The sequence below is a fragment of the Triticum urartu genome, chromosome 7 (genome assembly GCF_003073215.2).
Source record: "Triticum urartu cultivar G1812 chromosome 7, Tu2.1, whole genome shotgun sequence".
NCBI classification, from domain to species: domain Eukaryota; kingdom Viridiplantae; phylum Streptophyta; class Magnoliopsida; order Poales; family Poaceae; genus Triticum; species Triticum urartu.
In genome coordinates, this window is record NC_053028.1 from 108,919,181 (window position 1) to 108,939,027 (window position 19,847).

Here is a 19,847-nt window from a genome sequence, read left to right on the forward strand (position 1 = left end):
AACAAATTTTCAAGTGCCAGGGGATGGTGGAGCGTGGAATCAATGCTAGCCAGACGATGCTCGCGGAGTTCACTAACAATTACAAGCCGGATGCCAAGAACACCGAGGAAGCCATCTTCAAGCTATATGAGAAGATCGAGAACCTCCAAGCCCAAGTCTATGACCTTCAAAACCAAAACTGTGAGTATGAATATAGATTCAAAAGAATGAGTTTGGCTGCAGATTTGAGGATTCCGGAGACTCGATCATCTTTCTATGCCTTGGAAGATGGATGACAAGCCCGCATCATCAACAACACCTCCGTCGTCTCCGCCAACAAAGAAGAATTGAGTATCTGGGTATGGGCACTCCCCTTGGCAACTGCCAAGCTTGGCACTACACCACAACACTTATGTAGGGACAAAAAAACTGCCGGGAGAAAGCACTTTATAGGGCAGACAAACTGCCGGGACAGGTTTTCTCTCGGCAGATAGAAGCCACGAGAACGGCTGCCGGGGATTACTTCTCTGGTCAGATAATTTTTTCCCGGCAGTTGCATTGCCGGTGCCCATCGATTTGCCGGCAGTCCACTTTCTCCCGGCAGATTTGGTCAAGGCATGTGTAACATCAATTACCGGTAGTCTTGCTGCCGTCAGAAGCTCATTTTCCTGGCAGTTCTTATGCCAGCACATAGATTTCACTTCCTATTTTTTTAGGCATCCCTTATGTAATATCCATTCATTCTGTTCAAACCATCAGTACATACAACACGATTTACTATCACATTTCACTCAAAGTAACATGTCTCATCCATACACTTCAATCAGAGTAGAATGTAGCCCTCACCCAGAACTTAAAGTTGATTCGTTAAAATTAACATAACAAACCATATGTATAAGTTGGTCGTGCCACAAAAGGTACAATACATCATGTTTCTAAATGTGTGCCACAAAAGGAGTACATATGTTTCTAGGTGTGTCACACAAGCAAAATGAGCATATATTGTCTTAACAACCAGCAAAATGAGCAGAGCAAGTGTCATAATCACTCTACTGAACTTAATTATAGGTCTACAAAATCTTCACTAGCTTGAAGATCTCTTCCAAATCCCAACTCTTTCAGCAGATTGAAGATCTTCCAAAGCTCCATCAACTCTGTAGGGAAATCTGCAACAAATAGAAAACTCAAAATGGAGCTCTCCATTTCAAGATTTTAAATTAGCACATTAAAGATTTTGACATGCTTCAGTTTTTAACTCGTCGGCATAAATAAAACTCTTCTAAATGTGCAGCATCTCATCATCACCGCAAGCAAGGTTACATCAATAGATCAACGAAAGATTTGTTTGAAGTACACATAAACAAATCTTCATGTGCAAATAAGCAAAACAAAAAGTTGTACAATGAACTTGCAAAAGATGCTTAGTCTAAAAAATACAACTTACTAGTGAAAGCTATGCCTAATTAAACCTGAGTTAAACATGTATCTCTGGAGTTAATATAGTACTCTGAGTTCGAATCTTTTTTTGCATGAGTTAAACTCAACAAATAGGCAAAACTCTATACAGTACTATATTGAACAAATAGTTAAAACTGTGTACAAATAGGCAAAAGTCTATACTATAAACAGTGCAGTAGTATACAAGTAGGCAAAACTCTGTACTATACATAGTACAATAGTACAAATAGGCAAACCTCTGTACAAATAGGTAGGGGCAGGCCATTGGTTATTGGTTTCTCTATATCATAGGAAAAAAGAAACTGATGAAATAACCATTGGTTACAGATTTCTCTGTCTATCTCATGCATCTTAGCTTGTTTTTAATAGAGTTCATTGAAGAGAATACCCTCTAGCAGACTAGCAAGCCAAAACTGGTATGAGGATCAGTTTTATACGCCAAAACAAGTCTGAAATTCTGTACTGTATAGTAGAGTTTAACACTGAGTTCTAACTCCAAGGCAAAAATCTTTCATGTTCAAATAGGCAAAACATGCTCAGTTTGAATCTTTCCTTTTTTTTACTAAGATAAACATTTGTACAGAGTCTCCAGGAATGACGTAAAAGATTTCAGCACAGTAGTTACTCTATGAAATATTTTTATTTTGTAAACTTCAGTACTGTACATAGTCGAGTGCATGAAATTTCTTGGAAACATACAAACATAAAAACAAAATATGATTATGTCGCCTACCACTCTACCTCAACGACCCAGCTAGCATGCTAGAATAAGATTCGATCTTAAAGAAACATGCATATTACCTCAGCTTGCTTGTGGTCGCATTCCTGCTTTCGTCATGGACTTTTCCACTTCCAACTGAATACATAGAACAAAAGCTTCTTAAGCAATCAACCATGATAGTAATTGTTAAGTTCAATCATAAGAACAAAAGCTCACATGCTTGTATGGCCATGCGATACATCACATCGCTTCCCATTAGCCAATACTTCAGTTTGTCATCCACAACATAGTACATCTACTTTCAAGCAAGTGTAAATGGAGAGTGTAAGGGTGATGTATTAGATAAAGGGGAAAGTTATACTACAAGTCATCAAGAGATAAAGGGGCAAGTTATACCAGAAATCATACACATTGTGCATTCTAGTGCTTTTTTTCCTTCTTCCCCTTCGTTTCTTGATCCAACTCATGGTCTAAACATGGAAAATAGTTACTTGGCTATCATCCATTTAACTAACAATCTATATACATAGATTTTAGAGCTACACACTTCATGCTCTTCATGTCGTCACTTGGCATGTCATCAACATCTCTAGTCGTTTGGGACTAAGAACTCGAGCATCTCATCGTAATCATCTAGGTCGATCTCTCTTGAACATCATAGGTTGGAACTTCATCATGGTCATTAAGATTCAGCATCTCATCATAATCCCAATCCCACTCTTGATCTATTCCTGACCATTTCACTAAGATTCCCTAACATGAGAAGAAAGAATACTTCTATTAAGGAAAAAAATCTAGTAAAAAAATGCATATCGTCCGTATCTTAGTCAGGCAACAAGAAATACCAATATGGAGAAGGAATGTCATCACACAACAGAATAATTAACTGAAACATGTCATTTCAGAAAATATACAATAACCAAATAGCACAGTAAGAATGTCATCATCTATATAATAAAAGCATAGCAACCTATTCTGTCCCATATGGTATTTCACAAAGCACAAACAAAGATTGGTAGTAGGTGCATCACTAACAAACAAACACTTAAAATAATTAGCTTTGTTTCATCTCAAATTAAAAATGACCTCCAAAGCTCAACTAAACAGTCAGGTGTCAACCAATTTAATTACGGTATGCACTTGTTAATCACCAACAGTACATGTCCTTTGATCTAAAAGGGCTACTAATAGTAGTAGTGATTGTTTTAGACAACCAAACAACTTCAAACCAGTCTGGTTCATGGTTTTTTTCGCTGTTATCATATCAAAAGCAATACAAAACTGTTGATTTGTTTCTAACTGCCGGAATAGTTCAGTGCTGAAGTACAGGAGGGCACATTCAGACAAAAAGGGACACAAATTGCACATCTTCACTGTCAATGAGTATAGAGGCAGTGAAAGTCATGGAAGGAATGTTGAGGAGAGGTCGACGACTGCTGCTTCGAGGCGGCGTGTGGAGGGGGCGGACCCGCCGGCTTGGTGCTCGGTGAAGCTTTGGGGAGGCCTACTCGAGGAGTAAGTGCGCGAGTAGGTTGGTGGCGAGGATGGTGGCCGCCCGGTGGGGTGGCTCGGGCGACGACGGTGCTGCTCCGTGTCAATCTGGTGCTCGGGAGTGCCGCTATGGAGTGAGGCAATGACAGTAGTGGATAGTAGTGGTCGGTTGCAGTGGGTTGGTTGTTGGGGGCGACGGAGGGGCGGAGGGGCTGCCGTGATGGATGGCAACGACGGAAGTGCTCGGTTGGAGAGCTGTCGTTGGTGGTGGGATGGTTGGGGGCGGAGGCCTTGCAGTCCTGTGGAGGGTCTTGATTTGTGGGCGTCAGAGGGGTTGCGGTGGTGAGGGGCTATGCCAGCGGTGGACTGAGTGGAAAGCGGCCACGCGGCGGCGGTGGGCAAGCTTTGGGGGCGGCAACGCACGACGGCGGTGGGAAGATTTGGGGGCGGCAGTGCGCGCCGGCTGTGGGAAGGTTTGGTGGCGGCGGCGGTCTGGTGGAGGGGATTGGGCGTGGATTTGGGGGCGGAGATGCGGTATGATTTTTTTATTTTTTTAGGGTTATGCGGTCTGGTGGAGCAGGACTACAGGAGGGCTGGCGCGTGTATTTCTTCATGGGCCTAAAATTCTGCCAAAGTCGCGCGCTCTTTTTTTCTCGTTGGCGCGCGCTTAAGGCCGACTTTTGGGTCTCACGGCAAAGGCGGTCTCCGGCAGACTATGGGCCGAAATTTAGTTCTCCCGGCAGTTTTTGGGCCATAAAATGTACCGGCAGTTACAGCGCCGTTGTTGCTAAAGTTCTCCCGGCAGTTCATATGCCCTAATGTGATTTTAGCGGCAGAAACTAATGTCCCGGCAAATAATTTACCCTTAGATAGGTTTTTCTCCCGGCAGTTAACTGCCCCCAATCAAGTGTTGTGGTGTAGTGTGGGTAGAAGCTATTCCAACTAGTAGTGCTGATTGTCGTGGATCTAAGACTGACAGTAGAATTGGGGGTAGGTATGAGGAGGCAAGATCCTAGCTATGGAGTAGTTATACACACGAGTTTTATGAGTTCAGGCCCTTCTCGGAGGAAGTAACAGCCCTACGTCTCGGTGCCCTGAGGCGGTCGACTGGATTATATGTGTGTGTGTGTTTACAAAAGTGCGAACCCTTGTCCCAGAGGAGGGAGGTGGCTTATATAGAGTGCGCCAGGACCCTAGCTACCCTCCGTCACGCAGAGTTCAATGCTCATAAAGGAAAGGCGTTACTGGTAACGTCGACAATAAATGACATAAATGCTCATAATGCTATGGTTTAAGTCCTAACCATTGGAGAGTGGAGGGTTCCTCATCTTCTGGTGGTCGAGTGTCTTCAAGGTGGTCGAGTGAGTGCATCTCCACAGTCGAGTGGATGATGATTTCTCTTCTATAAAGATGTCCTTGGCGAGGGTATGCTGGACAGGTCCATGACCCTACCCTAGGTACAAAGCTTCATCATTAGCCCCTGAATGGATCAGGATTTGAGTGAGGAAGGGGTTGCGAACACTTCCGACCCACTCTTTGTGCTATGAATATGCCTTGTCCTGAAACAATGAGTTGAGGAGACAACGTCGACTCCTTTCTCAATCGCCTTGGTCCATTCTTGGTTGTTGTCGAGTGAACTTTCATGGTTGAATTCCGAATGATGATGTGGAGGGTGTTTGTCTTCAGTCTGACAGGTTGTTCCGCTCTCCGCGGATCTCACGGGATTCAAATTTAGGGAAGCGCGCCAGATGGGAGGAGCCGAGGTTATCGAAACGGATTAGGTAAGTCTCCTCGATCCCCACGCCACCTTTTTCGCCACGTACTGTGCGCGCGACTGTTGCGGGATTTTTTTAGATCGCTTGGGTCCACTAGTCAACCACTCGGTGGAAGGCCTTATAAAAGGTCTCGGGCCAGGCCTCTGCTCCGCACGCCCCCATTCTCTCTTCTCTTTCTCCTGATCCCTCCGCCACTCTCGCTTCCGCCTCGTCGCCGGACCTCCGCTCGAGCTCGATCCGCCACCATGGGGAAGGATAAGACAGCGGCGCTGGAACGCACGAAGAAGATGACCGTGAAGGCGAAGGGCAAGCGGACCAACCGGGGCAGATCCTCATCGAGGTCCAGCCTGCCGGCGGGCTGGATCCAGGGCGACTGGATCCGCTCGGCAATCACGCAGGATGTCCTCGACGACCTGGTGAAGGGGGGATTGATCCCCCACAAGTCGGCTCGGCTCTCGGGGGACGAAACCAAGTCGCAGCCTAGAGAGGGTGAGTGTGTCCTCCTAGTAACCCACGTAGATCACGGATTCTCACTGCCTCCCCACCCTTTCTTCTGGGGTTTTTTGAACTTCTTTGGGGCTCAGCTCCACCATTTCACTCCGAACACCATAGTCTATCTGGCTGCTTTCTTGTCCATGTGCGAAAACTTCTTGGGTTGTCGACCGCACTGGGGGCTTTTCAAACACATCTTCACTTGCTGTTCCCAGTGGGTCAAAAAGGCCAAGTCGAGTGATGAGAGGATGCGGGTGATCCAGATGTGTGGTGGTCTGGGGATCCAGATGAGGAGCAAGAGTACTTTCCCAGTGATAATCCTTCCTGACTCGGTCCAGGGCTGGCAGTCGACTTGGTTTTACTGCACGGATCAGCCAACCCCTGGCCAGTCGACTGGACTTCCTCCTTTTTCCTTGGCTCGAGTGGAAAAGCCTGCTCCCCTAAAGGTAGTTCCAGAAGAGAAGGCGCGGGTCAAGGAGCTGGTTGAACGGTTCGTCCAGCTTGTCCGCGACGGAGTGACCGGGATGGATCTGCTGGAGGTCTTTCTCGGTCGACGCATCCAACCTCTTAAGGCGCGCGATCATCCGATGTGGATGTACTCTGGGCTCGAGGATACCACTCGGATCCACCCGGAGGAGGTTAGCGAGGATATCTTGGAGAACTGGTTGAGGGGAATCACTGGCAACAAAGAAAACCCTCGGGGATCCAGGAGGGTGATTCCATTCGACAACTCATGCCAGCCGGAGCAGGTATATTTCTGTTTTATCAAGTATCTTTCCGATTCACCACGTGATGTCCCGTTTGTGGTCGACTGAATGTCTTTTGATTGTTATCCTTTCAGGCTCTCATTGAAATGTACTCGATGCCCAACGGAGTGTAGTACCCCGGCGCTGAAGAAGAAGGGAGCGGGGGCGAGAGCGGCGAGGAGCATTCAGAAGCCAAGGAGGACGAGGAGAGTGATGAATAGACTGATGAGGAAGAAGTCGACTAGCCTCCTCGCAGGGAGAGAAGGTCCAAGCACACTCATGACCCGGCATGCGCTCCGGACTTGGTGGCTGCGCCGATCAGGCAATCCTCGAAGCGCCCTAGGACGTCTTCCCCGACGCCGACTGAGAAGTCTCCAAAGCAATCCAAGGTCGCGCCACTTCCAGCACCGAAAGTGCCGAAAGCCATCTCTTCCAAACCGCCCAAATCTTTGCCTCGGATCAAAGTGACCAGTCCTACTATCTCCGGGTAACCATCTGACTTGTCCTTTATGTGGATTCGATTAACTGGGTGTAACCGATTGAATGCGGGCCTTTGCAGTGCTGCTACGTCAGGGACCTCTTCATACCAGTACCGGGACGAGGAAATGGAGGATGCAGTAACCTCTAACCCAGGTATGAACTCTTGCGATTTGATTCTTGATCCTTTTAGGGTCGAGTGGTTCACTTGGGGTCAAATGTTCTGTCTTGGAGCTCCACCCAACATCATTGACCTTCCGGACAACGACGAAGATGTGGCTCCTAAGCCTAAGAAGAGAAAGAAGGTAACAGCTAGCAGGGCGGCTCAGCAAGAACCAACTGTAACGCCTCCCGTCTGTCAAGCTGAAGATCTGGGCAGGGCCACTATGACGTTCGCTGCACCCTTGCCGAGTGGGCATCCCACGCGGTTGACCGTGCCTGTGGTTCCTTCAACTATCCAACTCCAATCCACGGAGCCTCAAGCAGCCGCACCTGGGTCGTCTGCACATTTTTTCACCAGCTACCCCGTCCCAGACAACCAGTCGGAAGCGGCTGCGGAAGCCATCCGACAGGCTGATATGATTATGGAGTAGGTGAAGATAGTGCACGAGAGCAGTCAGGCTGCCTACGACGCTAGTGCCGCCCTTCGGTCCAATGTCCAGGTGAGTAGACTTTCCGACTGTTTTTGTTCTCGAAAAATCGTCTTTTGCACAATCTCCTGTTGTTCGTGTTGAATTAGAGCACCCACTAGGTGTTGCTATCATTTTTAGTAGTTTCGCTCTTCCACTCGGTCTCGGCGAGTGGGATCAGAACCGGTGGGGGCAAGCCAAGTGCCCCCACTGGGTGTAGTCCTCGAGACCGCGGTCGACTGCTGGCAGTCGACTGTGGTCTGAGTTCTTCTTTCTTGACGGTGCAATTGTTCTTTCTCTTTCTTTTTTTTTACTCCTTGCACTCGACTCCGGCGGGCCGGTCGAGTGGGATCAGAACCGGTGGGGGCACGCCAAGTGCACCCGCTAGGTGTAGTCCCCGAGACCGCGGTCGACTGCTGGCAGTCGACTGGGGGTCTGAACATCTTGTTGTCCTCTTCTTTAGGTTTTATTCACTCGAAAATGAACTGCCTTCGAACCTATCGATTGATCTACCTCTTGCCTCCTGCAAAAGTCTTGTACTCTTATCTCCAAGTTTGCCGAAATCAAAGAGAAGCAGAGGCAACTCAACTTAGACTTGGAATTGGCTCAGCAAAATCTGAAAAAAGCTCAAGACGAGGCCGCTGCTATGGACGGTAACTGATTGCCGACTGAACTTCAATATATCTCTTTGATCTCTTTTTTGATTCAATTATTTATTTTGCAGAGAAAATGAAGTTGGCTCTGGACAAGAAGGACCTGGACCTCGCCGCCGCGCAAAAAGCAGCCCAAGACAAAACCGTTCTCGCAGACAAGAAGCTTGCTTCAGTCAGAACGCTTGAAGAAGAGGTGACTAGACTGACATCTTGTCTTAATGAAGCTAACCGCGAAGTTACCAGTCTGAAGAAGGATAAGGTCATCCTGAACAAAAAGTTGGAGTCTGCGATCCGCAAGAGGAACGACACAGAAGCTTATCTGAGGACCCTCGCCAAGAAGCTTTATCTCGTGCTGGGAGGTATTTCTTTTAATCCGACTGTGTTGATGCTTGCCATCGGATTTTGCTCGGTTGATTGAACTGACTTTTGGCTGCAGAACTTTGTCAAGACTTTGACGAAGAAACTGGAAGGGTCGAGACGGGTCTGGACCCTATCGCTTCCCCGGTCTGCGACGAAACTATGATGAACGTGCTCCGACTAGAGTCCCGTATCGCCAGCGCCACAAGCTACCTCGCACGCCTGAAGGAGGTTGTCTCTCGAATTGACTCGACGCTTTGGCCGGGGGCGATGCTTTAGAATGATCTGGAATCTCTGATGACTCGACTAAATGAGATCCCTGACCGAGTGCAAGAATGGAAGAAATCCTCCGCCCGGTGTGGTGCTGATGTGGCGCAGTCCCTGGTGCGAGTCCATTGCAAGGAGGCTCGTGAAGACAAGCTGGCTGCAATCAAAGTCGCTAACACCAAAAAGCACGACTTCTAGTCCTTCATGGAGACTTTCATTGCTGCCGCTACTCAGATCGCTGATGGGATCGATCTGGACTCGTTCGTGGAGCCTGCCAGCCCTCCTCCGGCCGAGTGAACAATCTTATGAAACTTTTAGTATTTATCTCGGAATGCCGAGTGGTTTTTCTAACCGTTAAACTCCTTCGAACTTGGTGCCCGAGTACCTTTGATTCGCTACTTGGAACCTTTTAGTATTTATCTGAATTTGGTTTATCTCCGAATGTGCTTGTGTTTGCCTTCGGACGGACTTTGCTTGCTGCACCTCTTCGTCCTTGCGGATAGCGATGGAGCGGACGTTGTATTTGTGCCGCAGCTCCAAAGGAGAAGGTGGCAGTCGACCTGCACCTCGTCGTCCTTGCGGATAAGGATGGAGCGAACGTTGTATTTGTGCCGCAGCTCCGAAGGAGAAGGTTGTAGTCGTCCTGCACCTCGTCGTCCTTGCGGATGGGGATGGAGCGGACGTTGTATTTGTGCCGCAGCTCTGAAGGAGAAGGTTGCAGTCGACCCGCACCTCATCGTCCTTGCGGATAGGAATGGGTCTGAAACTTAGGCGAGTACTGGACTTCAGCTAAGACCCCGAGTGGGAGGATTGCTCTCCACTCGATAGGATTTTTCCAAACTTAGGCGAGTGCTGGACTGCCGTTAAGCCTCTTAGTGAGAGAACTTAGGCGAGTGCTCGACTGCAGCTAAGCCTCCGAGTGGGAGGACTTCTCTCCACTTGGTAGGGTTTTTTCAAACTTAGGCGAGTGCTGGACTGCCGTTAAGTCTCTTAGTGAGAGAACTTAGGCGAGTGCTCGACTGCAGCTAAGCCCCCGAGTGGGAGGACTGCTCTCCACTCGGTAGGATTTTTTCAAACTTAGGCGAGTGCTGGACTGCCGTTAAGCCTCTTAGTGAGAGAACTTAGGCGAGTGCTCGACTGCATCTAAGCCCCCGAGTGTGAGGACTCCTCTCCACTCGATAGGATTTTTTCAAATTTAGGCGAGTGCTGGACTGCCGTTAAGCCCCTTAGTGAGAGAAATTAGGCGAGTGCTCGACTGCAGCTAAGCCGCTGAGTGGGAGGATTGCTCTCCACTCGGTAGGATTTTTTCAAACTTAGGCGAGTGCTGGACTGCCGTTAAGTCTCTTAGTGAGAGAACTTAGGCGAGTGCTCGACTGCAGCTAAGCCCCCGAGTGGGAGGACTGCGCTCCACTCCGTAGGATTTTTTCAAACTTAGGCGAGTGCTGGACTGCCGTTAAGCCTCTTAGTGAGAGAACTTAGGCGAGTGCTCGACTGCAGCTAAGCCCCCGAGTGGGAGGACTGCTCTCCACTCAGTAGGATTTTTTCAAACTTAGGCGAGTGCTGGACTGCCGTTAAGCCTCTTAGTGAGAGAACTTAGGCGAGTGCTCGACTGCAGCTAAGCCCCCGAGTGGGCGGATTGCTCTCCACTCGGTAGGATTTTTTCAAACTTAGGCGAGTGCTGGACTGCCGTTAAGCCCCTTAGTGAGAGAACTTAGGCGAGTGCTCGACTGCAGCTAAGCCCCCGAGTGGGAGGATTGCTCTCCACTCGGTAGGATTTTTTCAAACTTAGGCGAGTGCTGGACTGCCGTTAAGCCCCTTAGTGAGAGAACTTAGGCGAGTGCTCTACTGCAGCTAAGCCCCCGAGTGGGAGGATTGCTCTCCAATAAGTAGGATTTTTTCAAACTTAGGCCAGTGCTGGACTGCCGTTAAGCCTCTTAGTGAGAGAACTTAGGCGAGTGCTCGACTGCAGCTAAGCCCCCGAGTGGGAGGATTGCTCTCCACTCCGTAGGATTTTTTCAAACTTAGGCGAGTGCTGGACTGCTGTTAAGCCTCTTAGTGAGAGAACTTAGGCGAGTGTTCGACTGCAGCTAAGCCCCCGAGTGGGAGGATTGCTCTCCACTCGGTAGGATTTTTCCAAACTTAGGCAAGTGCTGGACTGCCGTTAAGCCTCTTAGTGAGAGAACTTAGGCGAGTGCTCGACTGCAGCTAAGCCCCCGAGTGGGAGGACTGCTCTCCACTCGGTAGGATTTTTTCAAACTTAGGCGACTGCCGTTAAGCCTCTTAGTGAGAGAACTTAAGCGAGTGCTCGACTGCAGCTAAGCCCCCGAGTGGGAGGATTGCTCTCCACTCGGTAGGATTTTTTTCGAACTTAGGCGGAACGGATTCACGACTAAGCCCACCCACTGGGGGATTTCAGGAGTAAATAAGAACAACACAATCGAATGAGAGAACCGTAAGCTCTTGTCTTTGATAAACGAACTACAGAAGGTGTTGCTTATTAGATTCTATTCAAACGAGTGTTTAAGTATAAAAGGGGCGGAGCAGCTCCGCGTTCCAAGCCCGTGGCTCGTCTTTCTGATGCTCGATACTGTAAAGATGGTATGTTCCATTGTGGAGAACTTTGGTGACAATGAAGGGGCCTTCCCAAGTTGGAGAGAGCTTGTGTTGTTTCTGCTGATCCACTCGAAGAACCAAGTCTCCTTCTTGAAAGGTTCGACCCCTCACATTCCTGGCATGGAATCAACGCAAATCTTGTTGATAAATGGTCGAGCGGATCAAGGCCATCTCTCTTTCCTCCTCTAAGAGATTGACTGAATCCTGCCGGGCCTACTCTCCTTCTGCTTCGGAGAAGAGTTCAACTCGGGGCGCGTTGTGGAGCAAGTCACCTGGCAGAACAGCTTCGGCTCCATAGAATAAGAAGAAAGGAGTTCTTCAAGTCGACCGATTAGGAGTTGTCCTTAAACCCCACAGAACTGATGGAAGTTCATCAACCCAAGCACCTACTGCGTGTTTGAGATCACGCATCAGTCGGGCCTTCAGTCCTTTGAGAATTAGGCCATTGGCTCTCTCTGCTTGTCCGTTCGACTGCAGGTGAGCAACAGAAGCATAGTCGACTCGAGTGCCCTGAGAGGCACAGAAAATTCTGAACTCATCGGAATCGAAGTTTGATCCGTTGTCCGTGATGATGCTGTGTGGGACTCCATATCTGAATGTCAATTCTCTGATAAAACTGACAGCGGTGCTAGCGTCAAGGTTCTTGATAGGTTTGGCTTCGATGCATTTGGTAAAATTGTCGACTGCAATGAGCATGTGAGTGAAGCCGCTTTTGCCGGTCCTCAGCGGTCCAACCATATCAGTCCCCAAACAACGAAGGGCCAGACAAGGGGAATGGTCTTCAGGGCTGACGCTGGCTTATGAGACATATCAGAGTAAAATTGATAGCCTTCACATCTCATTTGCTCGTGGCCAATAGAATCCAGCTCGGTATGCTTTAGCCACGATGGCCCGAGAGGACGCATGGTGGCCACAGGTCCCCGAGTGGATGTCATTGAGGATCATTCGACCTTCTTCTGGTGTTATGCACTTCTGACCGACTCCAGTCACACTTTCTCTGAACAGCTGCCCTCTTATCACAGTAAAAGCTTTAGATCAGCGGACGATCTGTCGAGCTTCTTCTTCATCCTCTGGGAGCTCTTTCCTGAGGATGTACGCAATGTAGGGCACCGTCCAATCGGGAGTAATGGCCAGAACCTGCATGATTAAGTCGACCACAGCTGGGACCTCGACTTCAGTCAGATCCGTGGCGCTCTTGGGTTGTGGGGGCTCTTCAGTGAAAGGGTCTTCCTGAACTGTCGGGGTGTGAATATGCTCCAAGAACACATTACTGGGAATGGCTTCTCTCTTGGAACCTATCTTTGCCAATTCATCGGTTGCTTGATTTTTCAATCGGGGGATGTGGTGGAGTTCTAACCCCTTGAACTTCTTCTCAAGCTTTCTCACCGTGTTGCAGTAACCAGTCATGGCTGGGCTTCTGACGTCCCACTCCTTCATCACTTGATTAACTACCAAATTTGAGTCGCCATAGACCATGAGGTGATGGACGCCGAGTGAGATGGCCATGCGCAACCCATACAGGAGTGCTTCATATTCTGCTTCATTGTTGGAGGAATCAAAGTGAATCTGGAGGACATATTTGAGATTGTCTCCTCGGGGGGATACCAGAACTACTCCAGCACCAGAACCGCTCAACATCTTGAATCCGTCAAAGAATATGGTCCAGTGCTCAGAGTGAACTTGAGTCGGCAGTTGCTGTTCGGTCCACTCGGCGAGGAAATCTTCTATTGCTTGGGACTTGATAGCTTCCTTTGCCTCAAACTTGATATCCAAGGGAAGGAGTTCAATCACCCATTTTGCCACTCGACCAGTTGCATCCCTGTTGTGCAGAATCTCTGACAATGGAGCGTCGCTGAGGACTGTAATAGAGTGATCTGAGAAGTAGTGTGCAACCTTCTTCGTGGTCATGTAAATTCCATAGACAAGCTTCTGATAGTGAGGATATCTCTGCTTTGACGGGGTCAGGACTTCAGAAATATAATAAACTGGGCATTGTATTTTAAATGCTTTTCCTTCTTCTTCCCGCTCGATCGTAATTACTGTACTGACGTCTTGTCTAGTGGCTGCTATATAAAGCAAAAGAGGCTGTTTGCTGATTGGAGCAGCAAGCACCGGCTGGGTGGAAAGTAGGGCTTTTAGCTCTGCAAATGCTGTATCAGCTTCTGGAGTCCACTCGAACATATCTGATTTCTTCATCAGTCAGTAAAGAGGCAGCGCCTTTTCACCGAGGCGAGAAATGAATCGACTTAGGGCGGCCAAGCAACCAGTAATCTTCTGGACATCATGCACATGCATAGGGCGTTTCATTCGGAGTATAGCGCCTACTTTCTCTGGGTTAGCATCGATTCCTCGTTCGGAAACAAGAAAACCGAGCAACTTTCCGCCTGGAACTCCAAACGTGCACTTTGATGGATTGAGCTTGATATCATACCTTCTGAGGTTGGCAAAGGTTTCAGCGAGGTCGGTCAGCGGGTCGGAACCTTTACGTGACTTGACCACAATGTCATCCATGTATGCTTCCACATTCCGACTGATCTGAGTGAGCAGGCACTTCTGAATCATTCGCATAAATGTGGCTCCGGCGTTCTTCAAGCCGAATGGCATTGTGACATAACAGAAGCACCCGAACGGGGTGATAAAAGCTGTCTTTATTTCGTCGGGTCCGTATAGACGGATCTGGTGGTACCCGGAGTAGGCATCCAAAAAGGACAAACGCTCGCACCCAGCAGTCGAGTCGACTATCTGATCTATGCGAGGGAGAGGGAAGTGATCTTTTGGGCAGGCCCGATTGATATGCTTGAAATCGATGCACATGCGGAGTGAGTCATCTTTCTTTGGGACCATGACAACATTGGCTAACCACTCGGAGTGGTAAATCTCTCGGATAAACTCAGCTGCCAAAAGCCGAGCCACCTCTTCGCTGATTGCTTTTCTTTTCTGGATGGCGGACCGTCAAATATGCTCTTTGACTGGTTTCACTTTCGGGTCGACTCTCAAACGATGCTCAACCAGTCCCCTGGGAACACCTGGCATGTCAGAAGGCTTCCATGCAAAGATGTCCCAGTTCTCACGGAGGAACTGGATGAGCGCCTCTTCCTATTTGGAGTCGCGTGTGGTCCAAATGTGGGTCGGAGCTGCATTGGGGTCCGTCGGGTGGATGTGAACAGACTTCGTCTCGCTAGACGACTGGAATGCTGAATCCGTGGCTGGCTTCTTGGCTCACAACAAGGCACTTAGGTCTGCATTTTTCTGGTATTCTTGCAATTCTGCCACGGTCATCTGGGCATCGGCGATCTTTGAGCCCTTCAGGAAACACTCTTCCGCCTTTTTCCGATTACCAGAGATAGTGATCACTCCTCTGGGACCAGGCATCTTTAGTTTGAGGTACACGTAACAAGGTCGAGCCATGAATCGTGCATAAGACGACCTGCCCAGAATTGCATGATATGCACTCTGAAAATCCATGACTTCAAACGTCAACTTTTCTTTGCGGTAATTTTTGGTATCACCGAAAACCACGTTGAGTGCAATCTGACCGAGGGACGCAGCCTTCTTGCCTGGTATGACCCCATGGAAACTCATATGGCTTTCACTGAGTCTGGACATCGGAATGCCCATTCCTTTCAACGTTTCTGCATACAGAATGTTCAGGCCACTGCCACCGTCCATCAGGACCTTTGTTAGTCGAGTGCCTTTTAACCACCGGGTCGACCACCAGGCTTGCCTCCCAGGGGTGGCGATGTGCGCTGGGTGATCAGACTGGTCGAATGTAATGGCAGTCTGCGACCATTTCAAGTAACTGGGTGTCGCCGGAGCGACCATGTTCACTTCTCTGTTGATGACTTTCAATCGACTCTTGTTTTCAACATTAGCCAAAATCATCAGAGTGGAATTCACGTGAGGATAACCATCATCATCTTCCCCTTCACTCTCAGCCTTGTCTGCCTCCTTCTCCTTTTCCTTGGGCTGTTTCTCTCGGAACTTCTAGATCAGGAGCCGACACTGTCGAGTGGTATGCTTCGGCTAAATGAAATCACCTTCTTCGTCTTTTTAGTGTGGATATGGCACGGCAGATCCAACACATCATTTCCATCCTGATCTTTTACTTTCTTGGGGTTCCACGGCCCTTTGGGCTTCCCCTTGAACTTTCCTTGAACCACAGCCAAGGCCTCACCCGGAGCAGCTGGCTCGGCCTTGCGTTTTTGTTTCCGATTGGAGTTTCCTCCTCCAACTTTGTGGGCGACTGCTTTGTGCTTGCCCCTCCGCAGTCGTTCCTCCTCTTCACCATTGGCATACTTGGTGGCAATTTCCATCATCCGAGTTAGAGTCATGTTTCCTGTCCAACCGAATTTCAGGTTCAACTCCTGGTGCCTGATGCCTTCCTTGAAAGCACAAATTGCCTGATGATCAGACACATCTTCCACCGTGTGGTGCAGGGTGACCCACCTCTGGATATAATCTCTCAAAGTTTCATTCGGTTTCTGGACGCAACACTGTAATTCTGTCAAACCCGATGGCCGCTTGCAAGTACCCTCAAACGTTCTGACAAACACTTGGGCGAGATATTCCCAAGTATAGATGCTGCCAGGTGCCAACTGATTCAGCCACGCCCTAGCCGAGCCCTCCAACATCAGAGGAAGGTGTTTCATGGCCACCTCATCATTGCCGCCACCAATCTGGACAGCCACTCGGTAGTCTTCGAGCTAGGTGTCAGGCTTGGACTCTCTGGTGAACTAACTGACTCCAGTCGCCAACATGAAGTTGGGGGGAATCACTGCAGCTCTGATAGCTCTGCTGAAGCATTCTGGGCCAGAGACATCCACCCTATTGCTGGTTTGCGGGCCTCTGTCATGGCCATCTTGGTGAGCTCTGTTTCTGTCGACAAAGCCTTGCACAAGAATAGGTCTCACATCAAAGTCTGGCTCCCTGGGGTCGACTGGAATACCTCTTCCGACGTTGTTAGGGCGCCTGTCTTCATGTGGCCGCGGCACGTATGACCCACTCCTTGGAGGAGGCGTGGGCAGTCGACGGCGACCATCGCGATCGGCTCGACGATCATACTGCTCCTGGTTTCTGTACTGATCACGCCTCTCTCCACGTCCCTCACGCCTCGGGGGCGATCTCGGGCTATGGGCCGGCTGGACCGTATCTGCGACCACAGATCTGCTATGGATCCTATCCCCCGACTGAGACACGGCCGTATTCTGCTCTCCTGCTGCCCGGAGCAAGGCCCTGATCTGCGCCAGACCTCGGCCAGCTTCTGACTGGGAAGGTTGAATTGACTCTGCTATCCGAGCAGCAGCTGCTAGGTTTTGGATTGGTGTCCGGTATACCTGATCCGGAGGTGGAAAAAGTTGGCGTCGGCTGGACTCAGGAGCACGTTGACGAGCGTGATCATCGAGTGCGCGCTGTAGGTTCTCCAACCAAGTGCGCTCAGCCAGATTGGCCAAGCGAGCCTGTTCCAAGGCCTGGGCCTCGGGCGTTTCTCCAACTATAGGAGTATGCAGGGCATCCATGTTTCGGTGACGAAGTTCTTCTCTCTGCTGCGAGGAGAGAGGCTCGGGGCGGTACTCCTCATGAACGCGCGACGGATCGTCGTTCCCGTCACCTCCGTCTTCACGATCGAAGCCAGGAGGACCGCGTGGTCCATTGACCATCAGGACTTCCGCTGCCGAGTCATTGCTGCCGCACTCGGATGCAGTCTCTACGGAGCCAGTCGATAGATCGAACTGGCCATAGAGAGACTCGTCGGGCACGAGCGCCACGACTTGAGGGGTGGCCGACTGGCGGGCCACCGCATGCTTCACCCACTGTTGAATCCACGACCGGCCGGTGCGCTTGCTCTGGCGGGTCGCAGGGAGGGGGAAAGCCGTTGGAGTGGACTAGTACTGGGTCGACGGTTCCGCAGGAGGACGCCGCGGACGCACGCGTGAAAGTGCGTCGCCCCGCGGGCGGGGAGCGCGTCGACGTCGAGTGGTGCCTGCTGAAGCCAAGCGGAGTCGTCGGCGACAAACATGAGCGCGCTGAGACGGATCTCGCGGCCCTCATCCAAACCTCCGCCTGGAACCATGATGATGGGGATCGGAAAAATTGCAACTTCTCCAATAAGTCACTAAGACACCTGCCCCACGGTGGGCGCCAACTGTCGTGGATCTAAGACTGACAGTAGAATGGGGGGTAGGTATGAGGAGGCAAGATCCTAGCTATGGAGTAGTTGTACACATGAGTTTTACGAGTTCAGGCCCTTCTCGGAGGAAGTAACAGCCCTACGTCTCGGTGCCCTGAGGCGGTCGACTGGATTATATGTGTGTGCGTGTGTTTACAAAAGTGTGAACCCTTGTCCCAGAGGAGGGAGGTGGCTTATATAGAGTGCGCCAGGACCCCAGCTCCCCTCCGTTACACAGAGTTCAATGCTCATAAAGGAAAGGCGTTACTGGTAACGTCTACAGTAAATGTCATAAATGCTCATAATGCTATGGTTTAAGTCCTAACCGTTGTAGAGTGGAGGGTTCCTCATCTTCTGGTGGTCGAGTTTCTTCAAGGTGGTCGAGTGAGCGCATCTCCACGGTCGAGTGTATGATGATTTCTCTTCGACTGCTTCTGATTCTTTGTAAAGATGTCCTTGGGGAGGGTATGCTGGACAGGTCCATGACCCTACCCTAGGTACATAGCTTCATCACTGATCATAACACTTCTATTAAAATGCTTAAGGAAGTTATTTTTCTGAGGTTTGGAGTCCCTAGATATTTAATGACTGATGGTGGTTCACACTTTATTCATGGTGCTTTCCGTAAAATGCTTGCTAAATATGATGTTAATCATAGAATTGCATCTCCTTATCACCCTCTGTAACACCCCGGATGTAATTTACCTTATATGTTCTCCAACTCTTGCCGTTTCCGGCGCTAAGTTATTTTATTTCTTCGGGTTCGGGTTTTGTCTCCGTGTGTTGTTGTCGTTGTCATGCATCTCATGTCATGTCATCATGTGCATTGCATTTGCATACGTGTTCGTCTCATGCATCCGAGCATTTTTCCCCGTTGTCTGTTTTGCATTCCGGCGCTCCTATCTCCTCAGGTGGTCCTTTCTACCTTCTTTTCGTGTGTGTGGGTTAAACATTTCCGGATTGGACCAAGACTTGCCAAGCGGCCTTGGTTTACTACTGGTAGACCACCTGTCAAGTTTCATACCATTTGGACTTCGTTTGATACTCCAACGGTTAACCGAGGGACCGAGAAGGCCTCGTGTGTGTTGCAGCCTAACACCCCTCCAATTTGGCCCAAAACCCGCCAAAACCCTCTCCATCATCTAGAGCGTTCGATCGCGATCGCGTGGCCGAAAACCGTACCTCATTTGGACTCTCCTAGCTCCCTCTATGTCTATATAAAGGCCTCCTTCCCCAAAATCCGGGCGAAACCCTAACCTCCCCATCCCCTCGCGCCGCCGGACACTTTTCCGTCCGGCCGGACATTGTCCGCTCCCCCACCGGCCACTCCGGGAGCACCACGTGTCCCGTGCGGGCGCCCACATCGCCGCCGACCGCGCCGGCCCGCCCGAGCTCGCGGGAGGCCCCCGCGGCCCATCCACATCGCCGCCGCCTGCCTCCTTCGTCCCCGAGCCGCAGCGCCCCGCCCGCCGCCACCTTCTCCAACTCCGGAGGCCGAGCCACCGCGCTGCACCGCGCTCCTCGCCGGCGGCCGCCGCGCTCCTTGCCGGCCGGCCCCCGCCTCCTCCGTCGCGCCTCCCCTGCTGCCACTCTGGCTCCCCGCCGACCGGATCCGGCGAGATCCAGCCCGGGAGCGCCTCACCGCCTCCTCCACGCCGAACTCCGGCGACTCCGAGCTCCGTCCGGTGAACTTCATTTTGCGTGCGCCCACATCCAGATTCGGGCTACAGTAACCCTAGGGTTGACCTCGATTTTTCCCTAAGTCTGCATATTATTTTGGCATCTTCATCATGTATTAACTCCGCATCCGTAGCTCCGTTTTGGGCGTGTAGCATATCAAAATGTTTGCTTCAGAGAGCACATCATTTCATCTCATTGCATCATTTTCATTTCAGCTCATCTTGATACCCGAAATGCTGTTGGAAAAGAGCTCTTTGAGTTAATTGTCAGATCTGCTGCACCAAATAGCTATGTCATTTTTGCCATGATTAATATGTGCATGATATGCTCCTGAGCTCTACAT

General features: G+C 49.9%; 1 long non-coding RNA gene across 1 annotated transcript; it reads right to left on the reverse strand.

The window, feature by feature from the left end:
• Positions 1-1,096: 1,096 nt before the first annotated feature.
• On the reverse strand, positions 1,097-2,284 carry LOC125524598. Its single transcript, XR_007290851.1, has 3 exons — positions 2,239-2,284; positions 1,674-1,717; positions 1,097-1,145 (listed from the first exon to the last, which is right to left on the reverse strand). It is a non-coding gene; the product is annotated as an uncharacterized LOC125524598 (long non-coding RNA).
• Between the last annotated feature and the right edge of the window lie 17,563 nt (positions 2,285-19,847).